At 36.9% G+C, this 14,244-nt stretch overlaps 1 pseudogene; it reads right to left on the minus strand.

The window, feature by feature from the left end:
* LOC125754104 (histone H3.3A-like) overlaps positions 1-14,244 on the minus strand; it is a 68,292-nt pseudogene that overhangs the window by 20,129 nt on the left and 33,919 nt on the right.

The following is a 14,244-nucleotide window of genomic DNA, read 5'->3' on the forward strand; positions in this document are numbered from 1 at the left end:
GAGTTATCAGAAGAGCTTCAGGAGTGCCTTGTAGAAGTTGAGAACACTAGTCTTGAATGGTCTTATCAAAGACATGAGACTAATGGTGAAGTTGAGACTGACTTTAAGCTTCTCTGGGTATGAAAGGATTGTGGCCAATCAATGGTAAAATCTAACAGAAATGATAGGAAGAAGCTTAGAAACAACTAATTATCTGTATAGACTTTTTTTTTTAATGAAAGTTTTGACTGGTTTTCCACAAGCCACCCATTTTTAATATGCAAATGTTTATTTTAATGTAAGTATTTCCATATTTAAAGTTTTCCTGAAATTTGGTGGGGTTCTCCACCCACACACTCTTTTATTAGAGATGTTGAAACTTCAAGACTGAGGGATTCATAGATGCCAGCAGGTACCCTTACCTCATACATGTTCTCCTCTGTAAATTCTTAGGCCAAGGCTTCCAAGGCCACTTTAGCACAGGACACTCCCTAAAGATGGGTTTTATTTTAAGGAACTGGTGCACCCAGATCTGTTGGCTACTATCAGCCCACAGCTGTACCTGTCTGAGAATTGTCTTAATTTGATAGAATGCATTCTTCACTACTGATGTGATAAAGTGAAATAATATTGAAAATCTTAAGGAGATATATGTAAAATTATTTCATTTGGTGTCAGTTTCTTTAGAAACTGATGTTCTGTACAAACGAAGGAATAAATGTTAAATTATAGCAATGCTGGTAGTTTGTGCAATGCTGATAGTTTGTGTAATTTGTCTGTCAAGTTTATTAGTCAATTTTTGGATCCATTTCTCCTCAGCCATATTTTTCTTTCTGACGTGCAATAAATTTTTAGGTCACCAAGGACTTTATACTCTTTTAAACAGAATGAGGAGAGAAGGGGTTAAGTTTATCAAATTTCTAATATCCCATTTAAATTTTTTTTTATTTATTATTTATGATAGTCACAGAGAGAGAGAGAGAGAGGCAGAGACATAGGCAGAGGGAGAAGCAGGCTCCATGCACCGGGAGCCCGACGTGGGATTCGATCCTGGGTCTCCAGGATCGCGCCCTGGGCCAAAGGCAGGCGCCAAACCGCTGCGCCACCCAGGGATCCCTAATATCCCATTTAGTAATTATTTAGTAAACCATATTCACCTGTGTCAGTGACAAACAAGGTTAGCATTACACATTTTTTTTGACCAAGTACAGAGGTTCTATTACTAGCTCTACTTACTAACTAGAAAACGTATTTAAACTTTCTGTTCCTCATTTTCCCACCTGAAAAATGAAGATAATAGGGCATCTCATAGGGTTGATGCAATGATTAATTAAGATAGAATATATAAAACCCTTGCCTGGCAGAAGAAGGCGATATATGTGTTAGTTATTATTCCTTCCCCTTCCTTCTTTCCTTCTTTTCTTTCTTTCTTTCTTTCTTTCTTTCTTTCTTTCTTTCTTTCTTTCTTTCTTTCTTTCTTTCTTTCTTTCTTTCTTTCTTTCTTCTTTCTTTCTTTCTTCTTTCTTTCTTTCTTTCTTTCTTTCTTTCTTTCTTTCTTTCTTTCTTTCTTCTTTCTTTCTTCTTTCTTCCTTCCTTCCCCTCCCTCCCTCCCTCCCTCCCTCCCTCCCTCCCTCCCTCCCTCCCTTCCTTCCTTCCTTCCTTCCTTCCTTCCTTCCTTCCTTCCTTCCTTCCTTCCTTCCTTCCTTCATCATAATCCTCACTAGATCCCACAAACTTCTATTTAAGACCATTTTCAACCTAACATGCCTCCAGCAGACTCCATCTACAATACACTTTAAGTAATTACTGACCTTACAACCACTGCACATTTGTTCTGGACTTCAACTTGTTAGACCCCAATGCCCAGGAAGCGTGGCTACTATACACTACTGCTGGTTTTATTGTTTACTGTTTCGGTGCTCCTGTTATGCCAGTAAATGTCACAAAAACATTCACACTGTCACAGCTGGGTGTTCAGAAGGTGATGGAGCATTATTCTTCCCAGTCACAGGGTGGCCAAGGTAAGAACCATTCCAAGCACACAAGCACTCAACAGCATTTTGTTGAAGAATTACCTGGGCGAGTGTACAGCTATCCAGATACTCAAGTCTATTTTTGCTGCAATCTGTGTAAGGAGTATAGTTTTTCTCCTCCTGCTTAAAGAAGGCACTGACAACTCTGTTATCTCTACATATTAAAAATGGCACAAATAAAAGCAGTTTCAAGCAGTTCAAAACCCACCAAAATGAGAGCATGAAAGTATAGAGGACTCATTCAACCCTAAACTGCAAGACCTTCATGTTTTACAACATTGATGATAAAGCTGAGTACATCCTCCCTTAGGGGAGAAAAGCCCAGTGAAGCTCATGTCAGGATGAAAATTATATTTCTTTACTTAGTTCTCATAAACATATTTGACTGATAATTTAAATTAATGAGGCAGTGAGAAAACTTCACTTTGCATTGCAAATGGAGCAGAGAAACACATGATTCAGTAGGAAATGAGATTTAATAGCTGTGAACATAAACCATATCACTATAAAGGTCAGAATATGTTTTCTCTTCCCATAGTAAATAGAACCAAAATATCAGTAAAGGTATCCTTTTGATATTCCTAGATCATGCCATAAAAGGGAAGAAACCTTGGCCACAAATAGTATGTTTTTATTTTTTTTTAATTAAAGAAATTTTTTTTTATTGGAGTTCAATTTGCCAACATTTAGCATAACACCCAGTGCTCATCCCGCCAAGTGCGCCCCTCAGTGCCCATCACCCAGTCACCCCAACCCCTCGCCTACCTCCCTTTCCACTGCCCCTTGTTCATTTCCCAGAGTTAGGTGTCTCTCATGTTTTGTCACCCTCACTGGTATTTTCACTCATTTTCTCTCCTTTCCCTTTATTCCCTTTCACTAATTTTTATATTCCCCAAATGAATGAGACCATATGATGATTGTCCTTCTCCGATTGACTTACTTCACTCAGCATAATACCCTCCAGCTCCATCCACGTCGAAGCAAATGGTGGGTATTTGTCGTTTCTAATTGCTGAGTAATATTCCATTGAAATACTATGTTTTTAAAAACCATCCTCTTTCTGACCCTGGAACTCAAAAGGATTAAGGTAGATATTATTTACACAAATACCTAATTTATGTAGAAGGAGAACTTTAGGTCTGTGGAAATTTTTCTTTAAAATTGTCAGCATATATTTTACTAAAAGAATGTAAATCTCTCAAAGAAAACTCTCAAATTTGTTTTGTTTCATTTGTATTAACCATTTTTGTGAAGTATTTTCAAAATTTCTCTGCTGCAGATGCTGAGAGAAGTGTTCAGAACCTAGAAGGTTGGTTTGACACAAAATAAAACTACAATCTATGTAACTACAATAATTAATCTATTTTGTGTTTAAGAAGAATCTGAAATAATTGGAAACATTGTTTAAAGATTGCCTTGATAACCTGAAAGGTGAAATAGAAAGGTTTTCTCAAATTAAACCCAAAAGTAACCTGTTTTAAAACCCTTTTCCTTGTGTAATATAAAATTACACATCCAATTAAATTAAATAAAAAGAAATAAAAATGAGCCAGGGTGCTGCTTCACTAATCTTAAAAGTCAGCCACTTGAGCATAACCAGGCTTAGAAGTTCAATCAGCACAGGAGCTTGATTAGTCACTTCTGGCCTGAAGACCAACATAATTAAGAGAATATGAATTTCAATATTTTTCCCCTGTATCATAAGCTTGAATGAAAAAGCAAAATCTGAGAAAAGGTGAAACAAGCATTCTATATAATTTTGAAAAATCAGCCATCTGCCCATCAGAATGTAGACATTCTTTGTGTTTTAAGCACCTGAAGATATTTCAGTAAATCATTATCCAAACATCAATGAAATTTAACCATTAATGTAAGGCAGCTAATGGTGTCCTGTTTGGTATTGACTAGTCAAGAGAGGCAGAAGTTCATCAACGTATAGGCTGAACGAATTACCCTTGACCATGTCTTAATTTAACTAATGAGGATTAACTACCCTCTGTGTTTTTATCTTCAGCAATTTCCAACCCTAATCTTCAGAATTGTAGAATTTCAGGGAACACTAAACTTCTTGCTTTCTTTTCCCCCACTTTCCTAACTCATGGGATAAATTTATATATATATGTAATTATATATAATATAATAATATAATTATAATATAATTATATAATTATATATAAATATAATTATATATTTATATATGTAAATATATATATACATATATTTTTATTGGAGTTCGATTTGCCAACATATAGTATAACACCCAGTGCTCATCCCGTCAAATGCCCCCTTCAGTGCCAGTCACCAGTCACCCATCTCCCCGCCCACTACCCCTTCCACTACCCCTTGTTCGTTTCCCAGAGTTAGGAGTCTCTCATGTTTCGTCACCCTCTCTGATTTTTCCCACTCATTTTCTCTTCTTTCCCCTATAATCCCTTCCAGTATTTCTTATATTCCCCATATGAGTGAAACCATATGACGATTGTCCTTCTCTGATTGACTTATTTCACTCAGCATAATACCCTCCAGTTCCGTCCACGTTGAAGCAAATTGTGGGTATTCTTCGTTTCTAATGGCTGAGGAATATTCCATTGTATACATAAACCACAGCTTCTTTATTCATTCACCTGTTGATGGATACCAAGACTCCCTCCACAGTTTGGCTATTGTGGACATTGCTGCTAGAAACATCGGGGTGCAGGTGTCCCGGCGTTTCACTGCATCTGTATCTTTGGGGTAAATCCCCAGCAGTGCAATTGCTGGGTCGTAGGGCAGGTCTATTTTTAACTCTTTGAGGAACCTCCACACAGTTTTCCAGAGTGGCTGCACCAGTTCACATTCCCACCCTTTTCTCTGCATCTTCTCCAACATTTGTGGTTTCCTGCCTTGTTAATTTTCCCCATTCTCACTGGTGTGAGGTGGTGTCTCATTGTGGTTTTGATTTGTTATTTCCCTGATGGCCAGTGATGCGGAGCATTTTCTCATGTGCCTATTGGCCATGTCTATGTCTTCTCTGGTGAAATTTCTGTTCATGTCTTTTGCCCATTTCATGATTGGATTGTTTGCTTCTTCAGCGTTGACTTTAATAAGTTCTTTTTTTAAAAAAATATTTTATTTGTTTATTCATGAGAGCAAGAGAGAGAGAGAGAGAGAGAGAGAGGCAGAGACACAGGTAAAGGGGGATAAATTGTGCTGTGTACCCCAGTGCTCAGACTTTAAGAGGTAAAATATTTGATCCTTTGTTGTTTGATGTCTTAGCTCCTTAGCTCACCTCTCCATGTTCTCACTGTGGTTCTGGTTTTAGCACTTTTTTCTTTCCTAGTAAAAAATTACTTCCTAGTAATTTTTTAAAAATATTTTATTTATTTATTCATAAGAGACATGGAGAGAGAGAGGCGGAGACACAGGCAGAGGGAGAAGCAGGCTCCACGCAGGAAGCCCAATGTGGGACTCAGTCCCAGGACTCTAGTATCACACCCTGAGCTGAAGGCAGATGCTTAACCGCTGAGCCACCCAGGCATCCCTCCTTCCTAGTAATTAACTTGTATTTCTCAATTGCCTTCCCAGATCATTTTATTTTATAAGATTTTATTTATTTATTTGAAATAGAGCAAGAGAGAGAGAGCATGAAGGGTATGGGAGTGGATGGGGAGGTGTAGAGGGAGAGGGAGGGAAGGGGAGAAGCAGGCTCCCTGCTGAGCCCATGCAGGACTCCAACTCAGGACCCCAGGATTAGCACCTGAGCCAAAGGCAGATGCTTAACCAATTGAGTGACCTAGGCACCCTCTACTCCCAGATCATTTTAGATTTGGTTTAGATACAAAGAGGATTTGGTCAATTTTAACTTTGAGCCATGGATTTTCTTTTTCCTTTAACTTCTCAGCCATAGCTGGGAGGAGAACTCCGAAGTACCTGGCCTTACAATTTAGAAATGGCAAACATCATCCTCTCTAAACCATTTGGTGTGACTTTATTTCATGGAGAATCACCTTCAGATTCTGTCTTCCCTACAGTATTTTGTATTCTTCCAAGGGAATATAGTCTCTGCTTGTTCTTTCTTTCCAATCCTCTATTTTCCTTAGTTTCTGTTCATTATAGGTCTTTATGTTTCTCTCCGTCCCTTTCCCCACAGAAGGCTCAACTCAACTCCATTAACAGCAGTCAGAAAACCATGCAAATAGTATAAGAAAGGCTTTTACTGTTCTTCTCAATGGGACTGCAATCCAATCTTCCCACCTATAGAATAACTATCAAAAAGAACATTGGTGTAGGAGTTGGCAGGCATAAACATAGCTCCAACTGTTATACTCCTGACCTGTGACCCTAAGTGACTTAAAGCTTCTATAAATTTCAGCTAGTCTATACATAGTGTTGGAATAATAATGTCAAAATTCTCATCCTGTAAGGTAGTTTGGAGCATTGAAATAAGACGTAGAAAGCCATTTGTTAATCATAAAAGCTATACAAATGCAAGTTAGTATGCTTATTTTATTATTTGCTTTATTTCTTTAAATTGTAAGCACAGACACAGCAGGGACTTTTTTGTGTTAGTTCCTTAATAGCCCCTAGCAAATTCATAGAATTCAACCAATTTCCAGTCATGGAAGCTAGCAGATGTTAAAGGAAATCATTTAAATCATTCCTCTCATTATGAAAATACACATTCCAGTATGCTTAGCTTTCTGTAAAATTACAGTCACAGCGGTTATGAAATAACAAAGAGTGGCTTTCTCTATCTGTGTTTAGAAAGTAAGGCTGAGAAGGCTTATCTAGGGATAGCAGAGTGGTATTAAATGTAAGTACAAAGCAAGAGGGAGAAGCGATGATGTTGTCATACACTTCTGGCCTCATTACTCTGGAGGAACTTTCTTTTCCTTAATGCACGTATGCAACTCTCTGAATGTTAATGGAAGTGGTGTATGCCCAATGAGGGGAGAAGAGAGCTAAGATTGAAAACCAACATCAGTGATGCACATTTAATGAACTGGTCTTACAGCTTTATGCACTACTTCTTTAAAATTCCGACTTCTTTTTTTTTTTAATGTACATTAGCAGTGTCTATTTAGGGCCTAGAAGAAGTTCAAGTGGAAGAAATCACTTGTTTGATAATTAAAGGGTGAGTAGTTTCCACTGCAAAAAAAAAAGCTTCTGGTCTTGGAGCCTTTTTTTTTTTTTTTTTTTTTTGAAAAAGTCACAACTCTGCTGATAGAGCAACATAGGCATGCAACCAGCAGTGGTTCTGAAATACTTTCACATGCACTGAGCATTTCTTGTCCAAGTCCAGTCCATGTTTTTGTGCTTTTTGTTGCATTCTTGTGTTTGGACAGTGGATTGAGCATCATAGCTGGCTGAGGTTTTAGTCAATTATAAAATCACTTGTATTTCCCTCCACTGTCATTTTGAATCTCTCTACTGTTTGGAAAATTCTGGTCAATATGGCACCATCCAACACTGGCATAATGGGGCCCAGAGTCCTATCCCAAGATTTTATGATATTATAGTACTCTACCATATTTCAAAAGCTTGTAATGGAGGATCATCAATCTGATCTCTTCTCAATGATTCAGCTTATCACTGGGCCATCTTTTCACAACCTTCCTGGAATGTGGCTAGGGACATGGCTTCACTTTAAAATTATATAGGCAGAGTCAGGAAAGTCAATAATCCCTTGGAAAGTCAATGATCAATGCTTATGTTTTCTACTCTTTTAGATAAGCTATGTCATGTCTCTTCCTTCAAGTACCATGGATTGTTGAGAGATGAATGCCATCATGATTACACCAAAAGATACATTTAGAAAAAGAATCAACATGAGGTGGTGATTCTTTAAAGCACTTTTTCTTAAAGGAAGATCTTGGACCACCAACATCAGAATGATCTTGGGTGCTTTTAAGATACCTCCTGGTCACCAATCCTGCAATTCTATTAAGTAGACACGAGAGGTATTTAAAGACTTTAGATTAATTTTAGTCAAGCATGTAACTGCTAAGTAGCCATATAAAGAACTAAACATTCGTGGAACATATGAACCTCAATGGGCACCAAACTTGTTAATTTGTATTTTATTTATGCATTAGAAGGGACATTGACTGGGCATCTGTGTGGCTCAGTAGTTGAGGTCAGGTCATGATCCCAGGGTCCTAGGATCGAGTCCTGCATCGGGCTCCCCACATGTAGGCTGTTTCTCCCTCTGCCTGTCTCTCTGCTTTCCTCTTTGTGCCTCTCATGAGTAAATAAATAAAATCTTAAAAAAAAGAAGGTACATTGACTGTGATCGCATATAGAGCTACACTTTTGCCTTAGGGATTGCAACATATATAGTGAATATTAAATATTAGTAGTTACAACAGCTATTTTTTCCCATTGAAATGGTGCTGAGAAACAAATGGTTTAATATCAACTCTAAAGTGATCGCTCCTCCTTATGTGGAGTAAATTCCATAAAAATAGCTCCCTTATTGTCTCCTGAATATACTTTGTTCATAGATTCTATTAAAAGCATATTTATTTAATAAATAAATAAAAGCATATTTATTATTTTTCTAGTTTGACATGTTCTTCCAAGCTCTTGCTGTTATTTTCAGTCAGATTTCTGCTGTTCCAATCTTTACAGAAAATAGGTAGCCTTTTAATTCTTCTTCTTGGTGATAAATCTTCTAATGCTTTGGTTAGCTGGGTCAGCCAGTCATAAAATCTTTAGTTTCGGGAATTGTTTTCAGCAGCTGTAATTTTACTTTACTTTCAGGAATTTACTCCAATGTATTGGTCTTTCATTTGCATAGGAGGTGTTAAAGCACTACTAGCCTGGATTTTAAAAACTGCAGAAAATGAAACAACTTCAATTCCCATCACTTCAAATTGTATTGTTTGATGACTGAATTTGTTTCCAATTCTCACAGTGAGGACAAGGAGAGACATAAGAAGAGAGCTCAGGAAGAAAGCAAGATAATTTTTAAAAATTCATTTTGCATATATGTTCTATTTTAGCCTATTTGGCCTTCATGATTCAGCCTTTATGGTGTTCAGTCAACTAGATTAGGTGACTAAGGACAGATGGAAATGAAGCTCTTCCTTACTCTAATGTAGTCATTAGGTGATTATCTCATACCTTCAAGTCCTAAGTGCAAATTCATTGTCATTTTACTCCCAATAATCTACCTTTAACTGATGAGGAAAGCAATTTGACTCTACCTAAACTTAGTATTACGCTTCTACTGGAAAGTAATGGGATGCATATGCCTTCTATGAAACTTTCACGTTAGAGCACCAGATTTTAAATTAAAAAATAGTTTTCTTGCCGAAGCTTGCACCATGTTCATTTTCAAGAGTTATTAACAAGATGATACAACTATCAACATATACGGGCAATGGTAGATGCTCATTTGATTTTGCATTCAGGTCATAGCTTTTATTTCCATTGAAAATATTTGAACCATTTAGGATCTGGTTTATGAGACTGTGACTGTTCGAAATAGAGACCCATAATAATATGCCAAGGACTTGAAATTGCTTTATGCTAATATTTTAACCCTGTGGAACTATATTTTCTCTTACTTTCATTTTGAAATGCACAGCCTCATAGAGATGTGTAACTTTTACCTACTTATTCTTAACAAAAGAGAATAAGATTGCCACTGTGAGGGGAAGCTCTTAATAAATTAAGGGATTAGGGGAATAGCTGTCTCTCTATCAAACACTTGGATTGTCACCAGCTCTACCTCTCACTTCAGAAAATTTCCTTCATTGATGTTTTATAAGTGGTTGGCTTCCCAGTACAGATGTTTTTTATAGATCAGCACCTGCATATTTATGCTCATTTTAATCTATATTTACATGACAGCTATCACTCTGAAATCAAAGTTTCTTGAATCACAAATTGGGATTAAACTCAATTAGCTACATCAAAAAGGTTTGATAGCAAAAGTGCTCCAAAAACTCTTAGACAGAGAGACTGGAAAAATCATTGAGTCCTTACATATCATCCTTACATCTTAAGGAACAGCTATCAGTTTTAAACTAAAAAAGCAGTAGATGTTATAGACATCCTTCAAAATAAAAGGCTAAAGCAGGGTCCCTGTCCTAAATGTTTTTGTAGACCGATCAGGAATTCAAAACCCCCATGACACATTCCAACTGTGCCAGAGTTAGTTATTGTGTGGCTTAGTGTTGGCCAGTGCAGTTGGAGAAGGGAGTAGAGGAATTCTGCATACTGAGGATTAAGAGTAGTTAAGTTCATAGAGAAAAGAGAAAAGAATTTTAGACTGTAAATCCCCATGACGGTAGAAAATACATCCACTCACTATTGTGTGCTGAGGACCTACCACACAGGTAGACTGAATTACTTTAAAGAAAGTTTGAGTTAGTGGAGGCAGAAATTTATGGAGTGTCTAGGACATGGCAAAAATTGACCTGGATTGAGGGGGGATGTATTCTGGGATAATTAGTTTGGATGCAGGGGGAGAGGAATGACATAGACTGTATTTTAAAAGCTGAAACAGAAATAAATAGTAATTATAAACAACTTACTATAGAAGTGATCACTGCGTGTTTTTTCAGTGAAATGGTGGGCTTCTCTGTTTGCATAGGAATATGCACCTTTGATTGTGCATGTTAACTTTCGGCTAAGCTATATTGTAACTCTGTAAGGAAAGAACTTAGGTTGTAGAAATCTGATGGTGATGCAAATAAATTTTGATAAAATTGATTTCAGCTCTCTAGCAAAAAATGAACCCAAACACAACATTTTGTCACCTTGTAGGATGTTAATCAGTTTTGCATCTACTAGCAACTCCAGTTTAGCATTCCTGACTTTTTATACACACATATGCATGTATACATGTGCCTACTTATACATATATATGTGTATTTCTATTCTGTTCTTTGAACTACTTTTACCATTGATTCCCTCAGTCATTAATTCCCTCACTTTGATGCTTGTTCATCTTATATTTGAATGGGTCATAATTTTGCCTTTTTGATTCTTTTAAAGATTTTTTTTATTTATTTGATGGTTGCGGGGGAGAGAGAGCAAGCACAAGCAGGGGGAGTGACAGGCAGAGGGAGAGGGAGAAGGAGGCTCCCCATAGAGCAGAGAGCTCAATGTGTGGCTCTATCCCAGGACTCTGAGGTCATGACCTTAGCTGAAGGCAGACGCTTAATGGACTGATCTACCCAGGTGCTCCAATTTTGCCTTTTTGAAAATTTTACATTAGTAGCAGGATGAATTAGTTTGGGGTAGAAATTCAAAGTCTAGAGATTAGTCAAGATTGATATAAAGAATTATTCTCCTCAGTACTCCAGGTCTGAGGTTGAGGTTCTAGATTTGGGTAACCACAGTATTTTGCAAAAGAGCAGAATAATTTGAGATATTTTGAAAAGTAGAACAGGATTTGATGGTATGTTTATGGAAGAGCTAAATGATACCCTATAAAATGGAAATAGAAGTAACTCATTTTGCTCATCTCTTTACTCTGGTAACATTCCTCCCATCGCATTGTGGGGGAGAAATATGGCCCAGGTCTTGACAGTTGCTTGGATAGTTTACAAATAAGGTGATAGATTTTAATAAACCTAGAAAAAACCTCAGGCAAAGCAAAGCAGGGGAAAAACTCGAGCAAAAAGATACTTTATTTTTTTTAATTAAAAAAAACATTTTATTTATTTATTTGAGAGAGACAGGGATAGCAAGCGTGAGCAAGGGGAGAGGCAGAAGGAGAAGCAGACTCCCCACTGAGCAGGGGGCAGGATGCAGGGCTCAGTCCCAGGACCTGAGATCATAACCTGAGCTGAAGGCAAACACTTAACTGACTGAGCCACCTAGGTGCCTTACAAAAATATACTTTAAAATACTTTGTCAACACATACACCTTCTTTAGATGTACCAACTAATTTTTTTCCAATTAACTTCTAAATATATTATTGTGATAGAAAGAATGTGAGCCACCTAAGTGTTCAGTGTAAATAAAAAGTAATGTAAATTATGGTATATTCATTCAATGAAGTATTATTCTTTTATGAAAAAGTATGATTGTGCAATTGATAGTTTAACAATTGCTTTTGACTTAATTTATACAGAAGATTATTAAGTTGCAGATAAAATTTGACTTCAACTAAGGAATATAAACAAAAATATAGATCTACTGACTGAGTTTCTCCTGTGTCGTACCCAGGAGTCTGTATTTATAAACTTCCAGACAATTCTGTTCAGCGGCCAGGTTTTAGTACCATTAGTCAAACATAACAGTTTCTGACTCACAATAATTTATTTAGGAATATGCTGTCGTCTTACCTACTTGTATATTTGTTATTCCAAAGGCAGAGAGCACCTTGGATGCTTTTACTAGGGAAACTTTCTGGAAATTTTTGATTTCTTAGAGATTTATTCAGTAAATATTGTTGAGCATCCACTGTATGCCAGACATGTTGGTGAGCACTGGGGATGCATCACCAAACTAGATAAATATAAGTAACACTGATCCCTTTACTTAGAGTGAGTCACTAGGGTATAAATTACTATAACATAAGCAGATTATAGTAGTTTAAATCCTAACAATTTGGTGTAAATAAATAAAGGGCTAACTCTACGTTTTAGTGACCTTTATTGAAAGGAACAACTTGTATGTATGGCAGGGTAGCGTTTCTACATCCTTACCCGAGTATAGCAGTTTCAACAAACATTTGAATTATGCTGACTCTATGCCCAGCCCTATTCTAAGCATTTTATATGCATCAGTAATTACATCACATTAGAGCAGAATCCAAGATCACAAAAGGGGGTAATCTGTCTTCACCAGCCCCATCATGCACAGCTCAGTTTCTTACTTTCTCACAGACAAGGATGCCAGCCAAAGCCCTGGTTATCTGCTCAACATTTGTTCTGCTTTGGCTGGACTGGGAAGACCTGACCCCTTACTTCCTTTTTCTTCCAGTTCTCTTCTTTTCCAGTCAATGGACAACACACCCACTATGTGTGAAGCTTTGAGTGGTGGACTTTCACCTTCTTTATCACATATAAAATTTGAAGTAGATCTATGAGGGAGGAATTCATACAGTGTTTTACAGAACAAGGCTTAGAATGTTTGAAGGTTTAGAACTAGCCCCAAAATCTGAATCGTGGTTAATTTCTATGTGTGATTTACAAGTGATGCTAACATACTTCTGATTTATTTTCTTAAATAGTAGGATTCTGAGTACCTCTGGGCTGGTGATAGAAGGTATTAGAAGATCAGGAACACTTAAGTATGTGGAAGTTATTAATTAGGTTCTAGTTATTAGCTTTGATTAAATTCTCATGTGTGTTCATGTTCTTGTTGTCCTTTATAATCAACACTTATATTACTCATTATATATATAAATTACTTTATATATTTGTGTATATATATATCAATGAAAATAGATAAAACAAAACAATATAAAATTCCTGTTTAAAGGCCTGGGTAAACAGTAAATGTGGTTGATAACTTAGAATGTATTTGAAAATTATACAAATTCTGAAATACAATTGAGTTCCTTTCTCCCATTCCTTAAATCACCATGTTGTTGGAATGCTAGTTTTTCACTGGAACTTTTAGCTCAATCATCATAAATTTTGGTTGCACTAAGTTATTAATAGTTAAACAGTTTTCTTTACAGCTTGATATATTATTTAAAGTGCAGGCTAACCTGCAGAACTACAGTGGTTTAAATAAGATATGAATGTATTTCTCTCTCATATTTGGTTCGGAGTTGGCCAGAGGAGCCAGAGCAGATAGAGGTTATGAATTTTATCACTGAATCTAGATTTAGCTGCTTGTTACCTTCACCCTGACTTCAGGAAAGAGCTAAGTGAGGGGAAAGGAAGTAGCCTCTTTCTAAAGAAGTGATCCATTTGTTGAAGAGACTGTCTTTCTTCCAGTGGATAGTCTTTCCTCCTTTGTCGAATATTAGTTGACCATAAAGTTGAGGGTCCACTTCTGGGTTCTCTATTCTGTTCCATTGATCTGTGTGTCTGTTTTTGTGCCAGTACCACACTGTCTTGATGACCACAGTTTTGTAGTACAACCTGAAATCTGGCATTGTGATGCCCCCATCTATGGTTTTCTTTTTTAAAATTCCCCTGGCTATTCGGGGTCTTTTCTGATTCCACACAAATCTTAAAATCATTTGTTCTAACTCTCTGAAGAAAGTCCATGGTATTTTGATAGGGATTGCATTAAACGTGTAAATTGCCCTGGGTAACATTGACATTTTCACAATAT

This window comes from Canis lupus, chromosome 31 (assembly GCF_003254725.2).
Source record: "Canis lupus dingo isolate Sandy chromosome 31, ASM325472v2, whole genome shotgun sequence".
Taxonomy (NCBI): Eukaryota; Metazoa; Chordata; class Mammalia; order Carnivora; family Canidae; genus Canis; species Canis lupus.